General features: G+C 40.2%; 4 protein-coding genes across 32 annotated transcripts in view; 2 read left to right on the top strand and 2 right to left on the bottom strand.

The window, feature by feature from the left end:
* The window catches only part of LOC127530226 (NACHT, LRR and PYD domains-containing protein 3-like), a 499,749-nt gene extending 497,312 nt beyond the window's left edge, over positions 1-2,437 (bottom strand). For 3 of the 14 annotated variants that reach the window (XM_051942450.1, XM_051942452.1, XM_051942451.1), the window contains exon 1: positions 2,221-2,404. The gene's annotated coding sequence lies outside the window, so the exon portion shown is untranslated. Of the gene's footprint in view, positions 1-903; positions 1,006-2,220 lie in introns of all 14 variants that reach the window. The other 11 variants (XM_051942464.1, XM_051942462.1, XM_051942453.1 and 8 more) reach the window with 10 other exon arrangements.
* Positions 1-17,001, bottom strand: part of LOC127531965 (zinc finger protein OZF-like) — a 320,874-nt gene that overhangs the window by 188,849 nt on the left and 115,024 nt on the right. The window lies entirely within an intron of this gene.
* LOC127532014 (zinc finger protein 239-like) overlaps positions 1-17,001 on the top strand; it is a 97,917-nt gene that overhangs the window by 43,273 nt on the left and 37,643 nt on the right. The gene's annotated exons all lie outside the window — the stretch shown is intronic.
* Positions 1-17,001, top strand: part of LOC127531971 (gastrula zinc finger protein XlCGF26.1-like) — a 69,643-nt gene that overhangs the window by 33,609 nt on the left and 19,033 nt on the right. The gene's annotated exons all lie outside the window — the stretch shown is intronic.

The following is a 17,001-nucleotide window of genomic DNA, read 5'->3' as shown; positions in this document are numbered from 1 at the left end:
CTGACCTGCCCAGTGGTGGTAAGGCAGTAGCTCTGTAAGCTTCTTTGACATTGGCATACAGCAGGTCTAGGGTTTTATTCTCTCTGGTAGGGCAGTTAAACTGTGTAAATCCAGTCAGATGAGAGGAGAGGCTGACATGATTGAAATCTCCTGATATTATTACAAGCGCCTCAGGATGTTGAGTCTGTATCCTAGCAACAGTATCATGCAAAACATCACATGGAACCAAGTCAGTTGCCTTGGGTGGAATGTATACAAGTATTGTTATGATGTGACTGAACTCCTTTGGAACACAGTATGGTCGAAGTCCATAGTCAAGTCCAAGATTGTGAAGAAAGTAATAAAAATTCTCTCTCTCTAAAAAAAAAAGAAATCTCTCTTTCCTTATTCTGGAATTTAAGATAATTTTGGTCATCTTAACCGACATAAAACAGGAGAAGCATTGCCAGATTTAATGTCAGATCGTGTCAATTAAAAAAAGGGTTATGTGTCGTTTATACAGTGTAAGTAAACTTCTGGGTTCAACTGTCTGAATTTCTTGAGAAGGAAAAGGCTGGTAAACTCACAATGCTCAAAAGTATTATTCTCTACCAAAGAAAATGCTGCTCTTTACCTTCCTGAACAACTTGCTTGAAAAACAAGACTTTTCTTCTGTTACTTATCTTCATCACCATGTAAGACATTTTCATAAAGTATGATCAGCAGCTAGTTCAGCCTCAAACAAAAAGCAAGCAGCTTCCTAGCAGTCCACCATTATATCCTCAGTACAGCTGCTTCTGCAGAGCTTCATCTCTCCAGCCAACGTCACCTGGCTTTGGTCGGCCCATCTAACCAACTGGAGCAACTTTACACATTTTAAAGAACAAATGAGTGACAATAATGTTACAGTGGTTTGTTTCTCACTTTTTGTGAAGAATCCATGTTTCCTCCGTTGTTGAGCTCAGACTAAATGGCTGCCAACATTCCTCTGCTCCTCCATCAGACTCTCCTCCTCCTGCCAATCACCTGTCACATCAAACACATCTTCATTAGGATACCACTCTATACACAAGTGTCAGAGTGTCCCATATGTTCATCAGCCAACACAGAGGACACATTTCAACTCAATAGTTCACTTTTAGCTCTTTTCAGTTTCACCTAAAACTGATACAAATGATCTTAAACTGTTAAAAATAAGGAACAGACAGAAAACAGACATGGAAAAAGAGAATAAAGAGAACATAAAGATGCTACTGCAGGTGATTCAAGACAGGACTGCTGGTAGAAAACTGTTCATGCTGTAAGTTAGTGAATGTATTTTACTGCTCAGTGTTCTGTTTAAAGGCAGCTCTCACTCTCTGTTCTTTGCACTCTCCCATAGTGTCAAGTGTCCTCCCACTTTCAATGACAGGTGATTCTCATTGATAATTTTTCTCACAGTTTCTGCAGTTTCCCCACTTGAAAAAGGATGTTTCATCTACCCAGGGTTTGAGCAGGACTCCACTCATCAATCAGACAGTTGCTTTCTTTCTTTTCCCTCTTTTATTTTGCAGTGGTCGCAAATTCATGAGATACAGAGGTGGCAACTTCCATAAGTCCATACGTTTAGTTGATAGATTAAGGTGAAAAACCTTTAAACAGAACACAAAAGGACAATGTTGGCATTACTGCATTCAGCAAATAGTAACAACCATTCCTCATGGACATTTTCACCACATCGGCAAATGCTACTCCACTCAATTTATGTTTGTCAACCTCAACACCACATAAACTGAAGCGACAAATCATGGCATGAGCAATATTCAACCCAATACTATACCACACATGAATTTATCTGCATTCTAAAGAGTTGATTTTAAATCACAGTTTCACAAATTACTCTGAGCATTTTTATCAAAAAATTTTTAACCATTTTATACCTTTTACTTCATGGTTTTAACATTATGCATAAAGTGCTTTTAAAGTGCAATCCTTTCCAGATCCAATAAATAAAGGGCATCGTAAAAACCCACCATTACAAACAGGATGAATTCACTGGTCTGAGCTGGAACCCTCTAATTAGCACCAGTTAGCCTGCAATCTTATTTTCAACTGAACAATTACAAAACACACGACAATTATTGTGAAACAGACAAAGTTGACAGCTGATCTCCGTGGCTAATGCTAATGCTAACACATACTGCAGTGGCACACATCGGCAGCTTAAACAGTCTTTTAGAGTCTCCAGAATTCTGCTCTTACCGGCTGCAACCAGGATTTTGGAGATGAAGGCAATCCTGTACAGTTTGCAGCAGATCTTGACCCTTTCCCAACAGAAACTCACGGACACTTTGTTTGAACTCGGCCACTTCGTCTCAGTTCCTCCTCAGTGCTGCATGTGTCCCCTTTTTTTTGCCGCCGGTGGCAAACCTGCAGCCGCAGATTGTTTCCGCCCCAGCTGAGTGTAGGACCTGTGCGTAAATGCTTCTCCTTTGAGTTCTCATCTCCTTGCAGTTTGACTTGACACATAGACTGCTTTGCACTCTGTGTCACCTGTACCTTCAGAGCTCTGAATAAAAGAACAAAAGATTTATTGCAAAGAACAAAAAGGTTTTGCCTCCACAGCAGCTTGTTATGAAAATGATTGGATTTGATGACAGGAAAGTCATTGTAATTCTAATATCAAGATCAAACAGACAAAATACAAATTGTTAAAAGTAAATGTAACTAAATACAGCACCAGATAGACAAATAAATTATTTTAAGCAGGTCTCATGTTCCCCTCTTCAGCATGACCACGCATGGTTCACAGCGTTTATTGAAGTCCTTCCCTTTATTCTTGGTCATAGATGTCAGTCGTTCTCATCTGATGCAGCTCAGCAGTTCTTTTGTCCACATTCCCAATGTAGGAGCATCTGTACTTTTCCAACAGAATCAAAATGTCTCTCTTGGACTGTAGAAGTCCAAAGTCCAGCATTAGTGTCTGCTTTGATGAAAATGGAAAGTCCTTTGGGTAGATTCCAAATGTGCACAACTTAGCACTTAGGGGTACATTAACTTCAAACATTTCTCCATTTAACAGTTTCTACTGAATTTTTCCATTAATTATCGATGAAATTAATTATCCACATTAAGTAGAGTCTGATTGAGACCCACTGTTACAGCCCTCACATAGACTGAAAAACACAGGCTCAATAAGGGAGAGAGACCGCAGCATATCCAGAAGGACACCAGACAAAATATCTCCAATTAAACCCACAGGCTTTATTTGGCCACCCCAAGATAATCAATAAAGATAACAAACGAAAATAGAAACAAAGGAGGGCTGAAGACCCCGGACAAAAGAGGGAAGACGCTGGGACAACCACGCAGTGGGCCGTCGCTCCCAGCGTCTCCCCCTAAACTACCTAAAAATAAGAACTAAGGCTGAAATAAACAAAAGACGAATAACGAGACTGTCGGTGATCTCCAGCCCAAATTAATACAATGAAGAAAACCAACAAAAACCCCGGCACCTAAACATGCACGGGGAAAACCTGCTTGGGGGGAAGGAAACTACGGAGGAAGGAAAACACTCCCTCCTACCTGTCCAGGTGTCTGTGCCGTATCGTGCCTCCAATCTCTCCACTCCGTCCCTTTTATTCCCTCCTCCTCTCATCACCTGAGTGCCGATTGCACTCAGGTGAGCAGCAGGCAGAAGGAGGAGAGAGAGCCAAACCAGAGAGAAAGAGAGCGAGAGAGACTGTGGCACATAACACCCACCATTTAACAGTAGTAATAAAGCATTTTCATTTCAGGGTTCCACAGGTTTGCTGTAGTTTTTCCAGCCTTTCTTTGTCCTGCAGGTTCAGCTGTACTGGCCCAGATGAGTTCCACTGTGCTGATACTGGACTGGGGTTTAAGACAACTCAAGGGGTGGAGCTGCAGTACAGCATCGTTCAATGGGATGAGAGCCGCCTCAAACCGACCGGCAAAGAAGCTGCAGGACCGCTGTACGACATCCACTGTTCTAAGGAGGCTGCAGTTCATGAAATCCGCTTCCCACACTGTGAAACAAAGGACGGTAAGCAGTGTGCTGTCTAACTGTTGAATCATTAACTTCAGATCTGTATTATTTCTGGTACATTGTTTAATTTGCTGACTTCAATAAAAAAAAAAAAACAGTAAAACAAGATTGTGATGGAGTTCAGTTATAGTATCAAATGCACCCATCCAGATAAATGACAGGATGAGGGTGAACTAGAGACCTGACATGTTCTGAAATTAATACCAACACATTCATCTGAAGTAAAACTAATTAAACAAAGATTAAACAGCCTGAAGTTGAACATTTCTGTCCTCCTACAGCGCTGCGTACCGACCACCTGCTGTCTGTTGCCGACTCCACTGCCGATAAAATGAACATCTTGGAGCCGCTGCAGATCACTGACACTCATGTGGTCATGGAGGTCGCTCAGCGCTCTCTCTTCAGCTTCATCTGGGGACCTGTTAAAAGGTTGCTCTCACCCACAGTAAAGGACCAAGTGTTGCTGTTCCTCCACTCTCCAAAGAGAGGACCTCAGATACTTGATGTGTTTCTGCTGCAGAAGAACGTCCCTGTAAAAGAGGTAAAGTGAACAGAGGTGTCTCATGCTGTGATTGTAATCAGAACCCAACTGAACTGTCAACCCCATCAACCTAGTCTATCTTTACTGGATACCAGTTGCTATATTGTCTCTGTTCTGTGTCCTGGGCTGAATCCCGAACCGCCCCCTACACACTATCCCTACACACTACCCCTCCGTTTGCGCGTTCCCGCGGAGGGTCCTCCATATTAAGGGCCGTCCCAAACCGCGTAGTGCGGAGGGAGAGTGGACTGTTCAGCCCTTAAATAGCGAGTCTGCATCGATGCTCACTCTGGACAACTTTTTCAGGAAGTGCAACGTCGAAATGGAGGAGGAAACAACATATTGATGTAAGTTCCACATGCATTCATTATTTCTCCCACGCCTTTTTCACACTGACAGAACATCACTAAAAGAGTGGTGAAAAAAGATAAAACAAAAGAAACAAATCTTCCTCTCTGCTGACGTTTGATTTAATTGTGCACCCCCTGACACCTTAAAATTTGAACACAACTGACAGAATTCATTTATTCATTCATTCATTTGTTGGATTTGAAATGCCAGAGTGAATGCCTGAGTGAAAAAGAAGTGGGACGCTTTTGTCTTCTGGAAGCAGCAGAGTCATTCCATGTCAATTCAACAAATGCTTGTTGCACCACTTTCTCAGATCCTCCCAAAAAATTTTTTGGGCTTTATTTGGGTAATTTTATGAACAAATGCAAAGTATTATGGTTATAAACATACAGTATAAGCAGTAATGATCTAATCTAATACCCATAGTCAGTCCAAACTTAATCCTCGCCTATGATTTTAGGGTTTTAAACTACTAAAAAAAGCAATTTATACTCCTTTTACATGGTCAGAATTTTTTCCCCTTCCAAAACTTTTACCCTTCTGGTGAGAAAAGTATAGAAATGAATGAAAATAAAAAAATACTGGACTGTGGAATTTCCCAAAATATCCTTATTATTTCATGGGCGACTTTATTTTGGGTTTTTCATGCCTCTATTTTAGGACTTATTCTTGTGAAAAGACATTGAAAGAATGAATTTTCTTCTTTACTAATGAAAGTTGCATAAGGTAAAAGTTTTAAAACATTAAAATAAAGCTTATTTATTGATTTATAGGCTGTTGAACTCAGGTGTAGACCCAAAATAGCCTAACTTTAGGCATTAAAAAGTGCATGTGGGATACATGGTACGCGGTTCAAATTTTTTTTGGAGGAACTAGTATGTGTGAAGTATGTGTGAACTTACTTTCATATTTGTTTCTTGTGCCAAAGATGAGCAACTGCTGAATCAATTTACTATACATTTTGATCCTCGTTTTTGTTTTTAGGAACCATTTACATGACCAACTAAAGATGAAAGATGAATCTGAAGCATCAGCATCGTAGTATAAGTTACAAAGGGCATATCTGAAGTTAATTATTATATAGACATTGTTTTTTCTTTCATACAGTAACTGAATAAGAAGAAATGGCATCACTCCCAGACTGCATTCTCAGGACAGCCTCGGTATCGTATTTGACTTATCAGCTGAATTTGAAGATTTGCAAGTGAAATTCATGCACCCAAAAGGTCCCAGCAAGAAGTTCACATGGCCTAGAAAGGATGACGTAGTGTGGGTGCCTACAGCCCACATCCTCTGTCCAATCACTGCTCCTTCAACACGCCGTGGTGGACAGTACCACATATCTGGTGCAGATGATGGCCTGATTTCAGAGAAATTCAAGCAGTTCAAAGGACAGAAATAGTGGTGTGATAAGTTGGGGACAAATTACATGTTTTACATGGGACCTAAGGCAATATAACTCATTTTAACTGCAATATATTAGTTAGAATTCCTAAAAAAACGCCTATAAAACATAGTGCATTTCTTGGTTAAATTGGCCATGAAGGATTCAAGAAACAATGTTGATACTTCAGATATCAATTATTCGGATGTTTATTGTTATACAGACAAAGTTTCATGTTTCTACTCCATGTCCCACATTGGTTTCTGTGCCAATATATGTATGGTGTTTTTCAGTCTGTTTCATAAATAGGCATCGTTTTGAGGTCTAAGGAGACTAGCTAGCTCTTGGATATTTTTAGGTTAGAGAGAACTTTTAAGGTACTTTGAGATTTTTATAACATATGAACCTTGTTACTTATTAAAATTTGTGAAAAAAATGCCTAAATTCTTGAAAAATGCCATTTTCGCCAAATTTTTAAATTGCCCTGTACCACAGAGAAATGGGTATATTCATTCCAAATTTTTTTTTCCTGCTCTATTGTTAAGGTGTTTGAACCCTTCAGATCACTTGTAAGTCTATATCATCAGTCAGTTCCCAGTATTATCTTCCTAAATCAAGCCTTTCTACCTAACATATCAATTTCCGAGTGGAAAAATAGGGATTTAAATATTTTATAACTTAGCAAATAGCAATCATATGATGTTAAAACTTTGCAAGTAATCTATTCTTATGTTGGGATAGTTAAAAAAAAGTTTGGAGATGATCAGAGGAGGTCATGCAACAAAATTTCCTCAGATTTGTTGAAATGAGATGGAATGACTCAGCAGCGATCCTTGTTAGTTGCAACCTGTGCCACAGCGCTACAGCCATGACAGTAGGCGTCTTTGTGTTACCATGGCGATGACGTCTTCCGTTTTCCGGTGAGGCGACAGGGCATCCCATTCCTGATGATCGTATTTATACCCTCCCCCTTCAATAATAGGTGCCCTCCACAGCTGCGAGTGTGACTTCTTTTGAAGTGACACTCGGTAGTGTAGGGGGAGTGTGTAGGGGGTGGTTTGGGATTCAGCCCTGGTCTCTGCTAACTGGTTACCAAAGACCTACTACTACTTCCACTCTTTCTTCTTTCCACTCTCCCTGGTAGGATCCTGGGCTGATCAGACATTCTGTAATTCTCATCTATAGAATTTTGCACAACATCCAACACTTTAAATACCTTTATAAATAAATAGAGTTGACTCCTTGATCATTCACACTATGATAAAAGTGTTCTCTTGAAGGTTGCTGCCCAACAAGGAAATGCAGAATACATTGAGATCTCAGCTGACTGTTCAGCTTTGGTCAGAGTTACAGTCTCCACTGTGAACAGGAGGGTTTGGAAATACAGCCCAAGGTAAGTGAAATCTGACATGGTTATAAAGAAAATTACATTGAAAACTGATTCACAATCAGAGTCGTGGATAAACATTTATTTCTGCTGTCATAGTGATGTGTTTGTGTTGGTTTTCAGTGTGCACACCTCTACCCAGATTTTGGACCCAATTTCCGTCCAACATTTGAGGTTTTCCTGAAAACAAATCCAGATTTAGTGACTTTGATCATCCAAGACCAAGAGGAGACAGAAGTCTGGAAACGTAATGTTCCTCTGAAAGGTAAAGGCTTCACCCTCCTGCAGCAGCAGAAACTACTTCTTCTGCTACAGGGATGTTTTGTTGAAGGTCTTCTGATGTTACTTTTATTTCCTTCCTTTCCATCCAAAACTCCTACCAGTTTGTTTCAGTGTGTTGTTAATAGTTTGGATTTCACTCTTTTGCAGATGTGCACACAGTCAGCTGCAGACATTACACATGTGTGGTTGGTGCTGTTGTACTACTTCATAGTCAGCTGGAGTCAGTGCGGGACTGTTCTAGACATACACAGTTGGTTATCTACTTATTCTGAGCATGTGCACTATTGCAGCGTAGTCATGAATTCTGGAATATCTAAGGCTGGTCTAATAAGGAAGAAAACTGTCCATGTGGAAACATCAGATAAAGCAGACGAAAGTTTCTATCTCTGTGGACTGAAGGGGCGTGTCCCTTTTACTTTGATTGACAGCAGCAGGAGGGCGTGTCCCTGTCATAAATTGACCTCTATGTGTGCTGCCATGACAACACTGACTTCACTGTTTACTCCACACATGGTCCTCAGCTGTAGATGGACACAAATGTAGGGGGAGCTATCATGAAGCCAAAGAACATGACTTCTGTTTGATGCTGTGATAAAAGAAGAACAGGGAACAGGACAGAGCTCATCTGGATGCTGCAGCAAACCAAAGCAGAACAATGCTGCTGTAGAAATGCTAGTTTGAGATTAAACATGTTTTTCCCCGTTTTCTTCCAGATCCAAGAATGGACACAGTAGAGAGTCCAACCACAGGACTGGCTGTTATCAGTGCGGAGACAGTTGATTCAGAGACTGTCAGACGTTACTGTGGACCAACTCCTGGACAGACTATGACCAGAGAGTTATCAGTGAAGAAGAGATGGACGTCATAAGAGCACAGACTAGAGCAAATAAAGCACGGCAGCTCATCAAATGGGTTCATGGAAAGGGACCTGATGCTGTTTCAGTTCTGAAAACTGCTCTTCATGAGGTCGATCCATTCCTTTTCAGAAACCTGACATAAAAACAAAGTGTGGGGTTGAGATGTTTACCTCCTGTAAGAGCTGACCTGTACACTCTCACATTACCTTTAAATGACAAGCACTGCTGTAAGTCTTTGACTCTGAAACTGATTTTATCACTATAATCCAGCTAAACCTGGACTGCTTCTGACATGTTGAGCAGGTTCCACCCAGCAGGTGTGTCTGCAGTTACCACTCTGGCTCAACGAGTGGCAACAAAGACGGGAGACCACACAATAGTCAACAGTGCTAGAACTTGATCACCTTCACAAAACTGACGCTTTTCAGAATGTTTATCATACCAAGTTTTCTTTTTATTTTGAGATTTAACCAATTTTTGTTTAGCCATTTGACCCGCTGTATAAAGACGATGGCGAAACCCATTGACATAGTCCAACAGATCTTTGTCATGGCTCTGGTGAGAGCACAAGCTGTGAACACCTCTGGAAAGTTCCTCTCACAGTCATCTGGTTCCTTCAGTTGAGCTGAAACTTTGACAGGACCCCCAGAAGGCCAAACTCGGCCACCAGCCAAGTCATTACCTAAGATTACATCTCCACCCTCTAATGGAAGAGCTGGTCCAACTGCAATGTGAACATCTCCCTCAATAAATCCACTAGTCAGGAAAACTTGGTGCAACGGGGCACTCAAAGGAACCAAACTAATCCCCCTCACTATCACACAGTCCCCTGTATCACTCCTTTCTGAAAATGGCAACACTGAAGACCTAATGAATGAATCTGTCGCTCCTGTATCTCTCAAAATCTTCACTGGCACTTTACAATCACTATCATCTAAGGATACAAAACCATCTATGGTCTGGTGGACCACAATCAATAAACTACTCAAGTACTATCAAGTCACAAAGTTCTTCATATGATCTAACATCTAATGCAGAGCACCACCTATGAAAATGTTTTGTCAGATCCCCGGCAAACTCCACATTTGACTGCTTTTCAGCTTTTCTCCATGACCTGAAACGCTGTCTATAGGCCTCTAGAACTAACTCATAAGCCTTCAACACAGCCTCTAACAGTTTTGTAGACCCTACTTTCAGGTTCACTCAGAGCTGAATATGCTGCCTGAGCCTTCCCTGTAAAGACTGACTGCAACATAACTACCCTTTCTGAATCAGGCCACCCTCTTGAATTAGCAACCCTCTCAAAAAGTGAAAAAAAATGTATCTGGATCACTCTCTTCAAACCTAGGAACAAGACGCAAATTGGACACCAAGTCAAATTCTCTCCGTTGACCAGTACTTTCAGAGTTCCTTCTTAACTTGTCCTGCTCTAATTGAACTCTTTCCCTCTCAAGTGCAAGCCTCAACTGCTCCATGGCCATTTTTTCTTTCTCCATCTCTAACTTAAGCAACTCCCTTTTCTGTTCAAAAGTTAAAGAAAAATTTTCCCCCAAAGTTCCATCTTTACCTGGCAAAACCCCCGATGAACCAAAACAGACCTCAAACATCTGAATTTCATCTTTTAACTTTCCTTCTCCAACATCAATGCCATAGTGCTGAACTAGCTGCAAAAGTTGGTCCTTGGTGCAACTATTTAGCAGCTCTTCTGATGGCAATTGAAAAAAAAAAATACCACTGAAGCCATAGTGGGAAAAAAACAAACAAAACAGCACTATGAACTGAGGCGCCCCCCGCTAACTGCCTAACCAAAACTAACTAAACTCAGCCCTAGTCTTCACACAGTTCTGCGGCGGGTACTTACGCACTCAAAACCAGTGGAACCTGGAGGTGCTCCCGAGAACACACGTACAGAAACTGCACAGTGAACACTAACCGCTTCCCCGTGACTCAACAAAAAAACAGGCTTAACCAAAAGAGCAAGCCCCAAAGGCCTACAAGAGAACGCCCCAATTCTCGCAAGTGCTTCAAAAAAAAAAAAAAAAAAAAAAAAAAGTTTCCAAAAAACAACCAAAAACAAAGAGGTTTTGCCACTGAATCTACTCCAACCCATAACCAACCATGCTGCCCCAAACTAAAGTACAAACTACAACCCCAAACAATCACAAAATGTTGCAAAATCTGATCAAACTTAACCTAAACATGTGTGATCTCCCCAAAACCAAGGTTAAACACAACACTAAACCTACAATTCAACTAAATTTAACAGTGTATTGTGCAAAAGTAAGTAATTTGACAAACTCACCGAACCCAGGTTTTGTCTCTGGTGACGAGCCCCCACTTGTTACCACTTTGGCTCAACAAGTGGCAACAAAGATGGGGAGACCACACAATAGTCAAAGTTTTAACAAAATAATTATTTAAACAATATAACGCATAAGTGTAAAGTGTAGTGCATGTTGATGTGTAGATAAATCAAACTAAACAAAAAGGAGACAGCATGGTGGCCAGGGAGCAGGAGCAGACACAAGCAGGTGTGTCAGATCTGCCTAAATAGTCCAGATTAGGAAAAGGGGCCATAGCCACACCCAGCCGGCACAGCGGGAGATGGGACAGGAGCAGCTGCAAAGGCCCTGGGGCCGTCACAGAAGTCAGTCTCTGGATTTAGCCAAAATAAAGATGAAGTGGTTCAATCTGAGAAGACGAGACTCAGAGTTTTTGTTTCTGCCACTCGATGGAGACGGATCACTGCTGCATGAGGCAGGAATGAAACCCAGAGAAACAACACAAAGATATGAGTGCAGATTAGACAACTCATCCTGACAGAGATTCTGCTACAATCTTTATTTTCTTCTCTAGAATTTATTTTCATATCCACTTTTTTTACAAGAAGTCAGGACTCTCTGGGATTCGATCTGGGGAAAGTTGTGTTGTTGATCCACCACTAGATGGTAGCAGAGACTCACACACAAACCTCTGTCCTGTATACAAACCGCTCAAATGTTTTCTGTTTGCGGACAATACGACTTTATTTTCTTATTTTAACACAGGTGTTCAATGTGGTTCAACAAGAATTTAAAGCAATAAAAACATGGTTTGATGTAAATAAATTATCATTGAATCTTGAAAGAACAAATTTCCTGATATCTAGTAACAGAGGGAGAGACACTGGTGCTTTAATGACTATAGATGGTACTGAAATCAGTAGAGTTAACAGAAACCAAGCTTCTGGGTGTCATTTTGGACGAAAAATTGTGTTGGAAATCACATATCCAGTATACAAAGGCAAAAATATCGAAAACAATAGCTATGTTACACAAAGTAAAGTTTTCACTGGATAACAAAGCATTGTACATTTTATACACCATGATGAATTCTGTGAAGCCGGATCTCAAGGACTTTAAGTTTGTGGAGGACTTCATGAACTTTTACTGAACCCTGCATGGAGAAATCTTCTTGGCAGGGGTTCAGTCTGTGTCCAGTGTGCATACGCTGGTGTCGTTGTAGGGTTCCTTGTTGGTTGGACGTTGGTCCAGACTGGTCAAAGCAGCACTGTTCACCATTGGAAGAGTGCTGACAGTCTGAGAGTTTTGTCCATCTGTTCCGTTCTGCTTGGAAAACAAACACACAAACACAGAGAACGTCAGTGTTTCCTGCACAATTGAAGAACTGATACCTTGCCTGAGATAGAGAGCACCCCAAATGACATCTGAAGACAGCTTTACTTGTTGGAATTTAACAGTCAGTTGTCTGATTATGTCAGAATTCCTAATCTTACCTACATCCCCAGATTAACCTGGACCAGATTTCTGTCAAAACGAATACAGGTTAGACTGAACGATAGCTGATAATGTGTTAACAGAATTCAACCGACCACAGTTGTGAAACAATTTTGCAGCAATAGCCAAAATTATCCAATACATAATTGTGTGTACACTGTGACTGAGACCAGTCTTTACATACCTCACTGTGACACTGATTGAATGCTTTCTTTCTGGTGTGGATCTGCTGGTGTTGTTTCAGGGAATATAAAGTTGTAAAATGTAGCACCGGTATCACACCACTAACTGCGCCACTGGACCAGTTCTAGGTTCTAAGGAGTGGGGAGCAAGGAAAATTACACCAGAGACCGTTTTCTTTGTTCGGCTAATTGCATTATTGTGGCTTTTTAAAAATCCAGTGGGTGGTGTGTGAGCCGGTGAATGAATGTACAATCACTTATGGATGAGATTTATTTCTTCACATGTAAATGAAATGCTTCGTTTTCACCGTCTGCTGTGAAGTTTCCACAGTCTGGATGGGACACTTTAAATCATTTCACGGTGAGAATTGATTAGGTGTGGATTTTTATTAGCATTTGTAATAAATGTAATCTCAGTATTATCCTGCAGTGGCCTCGGGTTATTTCCTGATATCGCAACGTCATGCCAGAAATTCATTAATTGGTGACTGATGTGCCATTTCTCAAAAGCTGAATGACAAAGATAATGCTGCAAAGTCCCTTCTTGCTGATGTCATCTTTGAAATAGACCAGGCCCATGTAACCTAACACCTTGGTGGGAATGCACTCAGTCAAGCCTATTGTTTCTGCTCACATACAGTTTCTTGTGTGAGATAAGTATGGCCTGGCTGCAGAGAGAACAACAAGGCCTTAAAAGCGTGGATGAGACATCGACTGTCAACGCCTCGGTTTGTCAGATTCTTAACCAGATTCGTGCTCAAGCAGCGCCAAAGTTGACGAGAATGAACATTGTAAACAGCAGTGTGTACGTGTGGTGGCTCTCCAGTAAGATATGGTTTCTGATATCACATCATCCCAGACTAATATTCAGACTATTAGTCAGGATGTGATGAGCTGAGCTGGTGCCTGCTGTGATTCATGTAGCAGCTTCTGAATAGGCAGCATAAATGTTATGGCACAGAGGATGTGAGTCAGGACAGAGAGAATCCAGTTCACTGGGCCATTACTGCAGCTGAAAGGAAGAGGAGGAAGTTGGTTTGAAGATTTGTCACCATAAGATCTCTCTGTTTTAGAAAGGGGGTGGGTTCCTCTCAGGAATGTGAAAAGACCTGGGTGTTGGGAAGGTTTTTCCCCTATAAATAAGACTAACTAGTCACAAGATTCAGTGTTTGAGGGACAGCTAGTTCTATAGTATGGACGCACAGAAGGCACAATGTTAATGTTCTGTTTGGATCACTTCATGTATTGCATTAAGGTGATAGTTTTAAAAGTTCAATTAAAAAACTTTGAAAATCTGTATGTTTTTTAAAAGTAAAATAACAGCAAATATCTGTAATTTTTAGTTTGAAATAAAAGTGCATTTTTACATTCACACATTATATAATAACAAATTATTATTTGTATAAAATATCATTTTTTGTGTGTTTCTCTTTACAATCAACATGTAAATTAATACTTTTTTCTAGGATTTTACTGGAAATTATTGGTAGTTTAACAAAAAAGTGAAGTTATGTAAAACAGTTTTAAAATATGTAGAATGTTTTTATTTAACAATTTAAAAATTGTGTAAGATAATAAAATCTTAGATTTTTTGGATTTGGATATCTTTAAAATGTTGTTTTGTTTTGTAGTTTTTGTGTGTTTTGTTGATTTCAATCATTTAATTCAGTAGGTACTATTTTACAGCCAAATGTTATAAAAGGACAAATCACAATTTAAAAAAAACAGACTTTTGATGTGGACATTTTGCGCAGCCTGTTTTTCACAGTTAATATGTGAATTTTAAAAATAAATCTGGGATTTTTCCTAGTTATTATTTGTAATTCTGTAAAATGATTAACTATTGCAGTTTTTTTTAAAAAAATTTAAAAATGTATTTTTTCAGTATATGGAATATTGGCTAATATGAAAACCAAAAATAGTGCAAAAACTTCCAGTCTTCACCATAGTTATTATTGAAAACCAGCATTATGAGCTAAAGTGGTTGTTCAGTGGCTAAATCTGCATCATGCATGTGCTGAGCCACAGGTTTGTGCAGAGCAACAGGTCAATCAGAAAGCGACCCTCTTCTCTTTGTTGTCCCTCATCCTCCCAACATGCTCTGGTTGGTTCCTTATTTCACTTCAAATCTTTTGACTGCATCTAAAGTTCTGCTTAAAGCTCATTTGGGGCAGTTGTCCTACTCAGGCACTCATCAGCGGTGCTGGGAGGTGATACATCCATCTGCGCCTGTGACGGCCGCTAATCTTTGACAACTGTGCCCCTCTGGCACCGTATCCGTTGCACTGCTGCTTGTGTGATACAATAGGCTCCCATCCTTTGTCCTTGAAGTTGTTTGAATTAGCACAACGGCGGGGGCTGGGGTTGCAAACATCAGAGTTACTCAAAAGGATTAACAAAATCACATGAGCATGATAGCTTGGAGGTGGTAGACGTGTTTGACAGATAATCAGCAGTAAAATTGATACAAGTGACAGATATAGAATCAGTGCAGCCCTTTGAATGAGTCTAACTTTGGACCTCTGCTAGTGTGCTGTGCAGCACAGTGGGCTGCACAGCAGCACTTGTAGTGTGTTTTTAAGGGATCACTTCTATTAAAATCTGGCCTAAGTTGCCTTATACCTTTATACCTTATTTACCTTTATGAAACATGTTTGCACTTTTATTCAAATCAAATTAAATCAAGCTTTATTGTCATTTAGCTGTAAATACAGCAGAAGTGCACACAAGATGAGCGAATGTTTCTTCAGGATCCAGTTTGAAACAATTAAACTTTACAGTAGAGAAAAAAAACTTCACTTCATTTTAGTTCATGTTTTTCTACTTCATTTATCTTTAACATGCTAATTTTTCCCAGACAGAGCTATACAATGCGGTACTACACTATAAACATTTACAAAGTGAACATTTAGTGAAAGCTTTGTGTTGGTGCACAATGTTGTATTATATTACACCACTAACACATCATTCTGGGACATTAATGTTCATGCTTTTAATCTTGTTACTGCTTTAGAACTGCTAACTGCCTGATTTACTCTAAAGAAGCTTGTGTCTACATTTATTCACTTAATTTAAAGTCATTTTTTTCTCTTCCATTTATCTCGTGAATCCTTTTTAATAAGTCCTTAAAATGTGTCATACTGTTTACCATTGATTTCTTTCTTTTATTTCAACTTTTAAAAAAAATAGATTTATAAACCTGTTGTATTTTGACTGATGCACAACAACACAACAAGCCCTCAAAACAAATTTTTCACTTCCAGCACTCATTGCAGAACTCTCAAACCTGTTGTGCTTGTTGATCCATGATCCACTGAACAAATGCTAAGTCGGTGTGTGTGACTGCATGTATGAGTGTGTGAGCTGAGATAAGCCACATGCAATCACTCGTCCCACCACCAAACTTGCAACATGTCCCAGTTGGACCTCCCAGCAGCCGCTGACATTATTTACGTTCTGTGACAAAGTGTTTAGTTGTGTCAGTTAAACCATCACAAACACTAAGCACACAACACTTCATGACCAGCACACATGCGATGGCCGGGAACTGAACCCGGGTCAACTGCTTGGAAGGCAGCTATGCTCACCACTATCCCACCATCACTATGAAATGGACTGTTTTTGTGTGCTCTCAGGAGTTCAAACGGATAAGAGAAGTAGGTGCAGAGAAAAGGGAGGAAATGAACATCAGCCAGAAGCCCTGATCTCTGTCACGACACACGACATCTTAGTATTTTCTACAGCAAAACAACCTGATGAAAATGAAACTAAATCTTGAATCATTCTCAAAACAACTTCCACATAATGGGAAAGTGATATTGATGAGCCTATTGATTCCACATTCCCATGGTCTGCAGTCTTTTTTTTATAACTTTCTTTTCAGACTTTCGCTAGAGTCATTTTGTTGTTTATAGCCTGTATTATATTTTGAACTGCTGGTATTGATTTCAGATTGTCCTTTGGTGCACTGCAATTATACAGGGCAAACTAACTTTATTTTGTTCTGTTGTTGTGTTATAACTTAGTACTGTGTTTGATGATCTCTGTCAGATGAGAAGATGAGGTGGAGGACAGTGGAGGAAGTTCCATGGTGTAATGGTCATCACTCTGGGCTCTGGATCCTGGTGTCCCTGGACTTAATGGAGATGATAGGGGATGAAAAGTTGTGTGCATTTTTCTGACCACCAAGCCTGTCCTCCAGTACCCACCAACTTTAA

This window comes from Acanthochromis polyacanthus, chromosome 22 (genome assembly GCF_021347895.1).
Source record: "Acanthochromis polyacanthus isolate Apoly-LR-REF ecotype Palm Island chromosome 22, KAUST_Apoly_ChrSc, whole genome shotgun sequence".
NCBI classification, from domain to species: Eukaryota; Metazoa; Chordata; class Actinopteri; family Pomacentridae; genus Acanthochromis; species Acanthochromis polyacanthus.
This window is presented reverse-complemented; position numbering and strand designations above follow the sequence as displayed.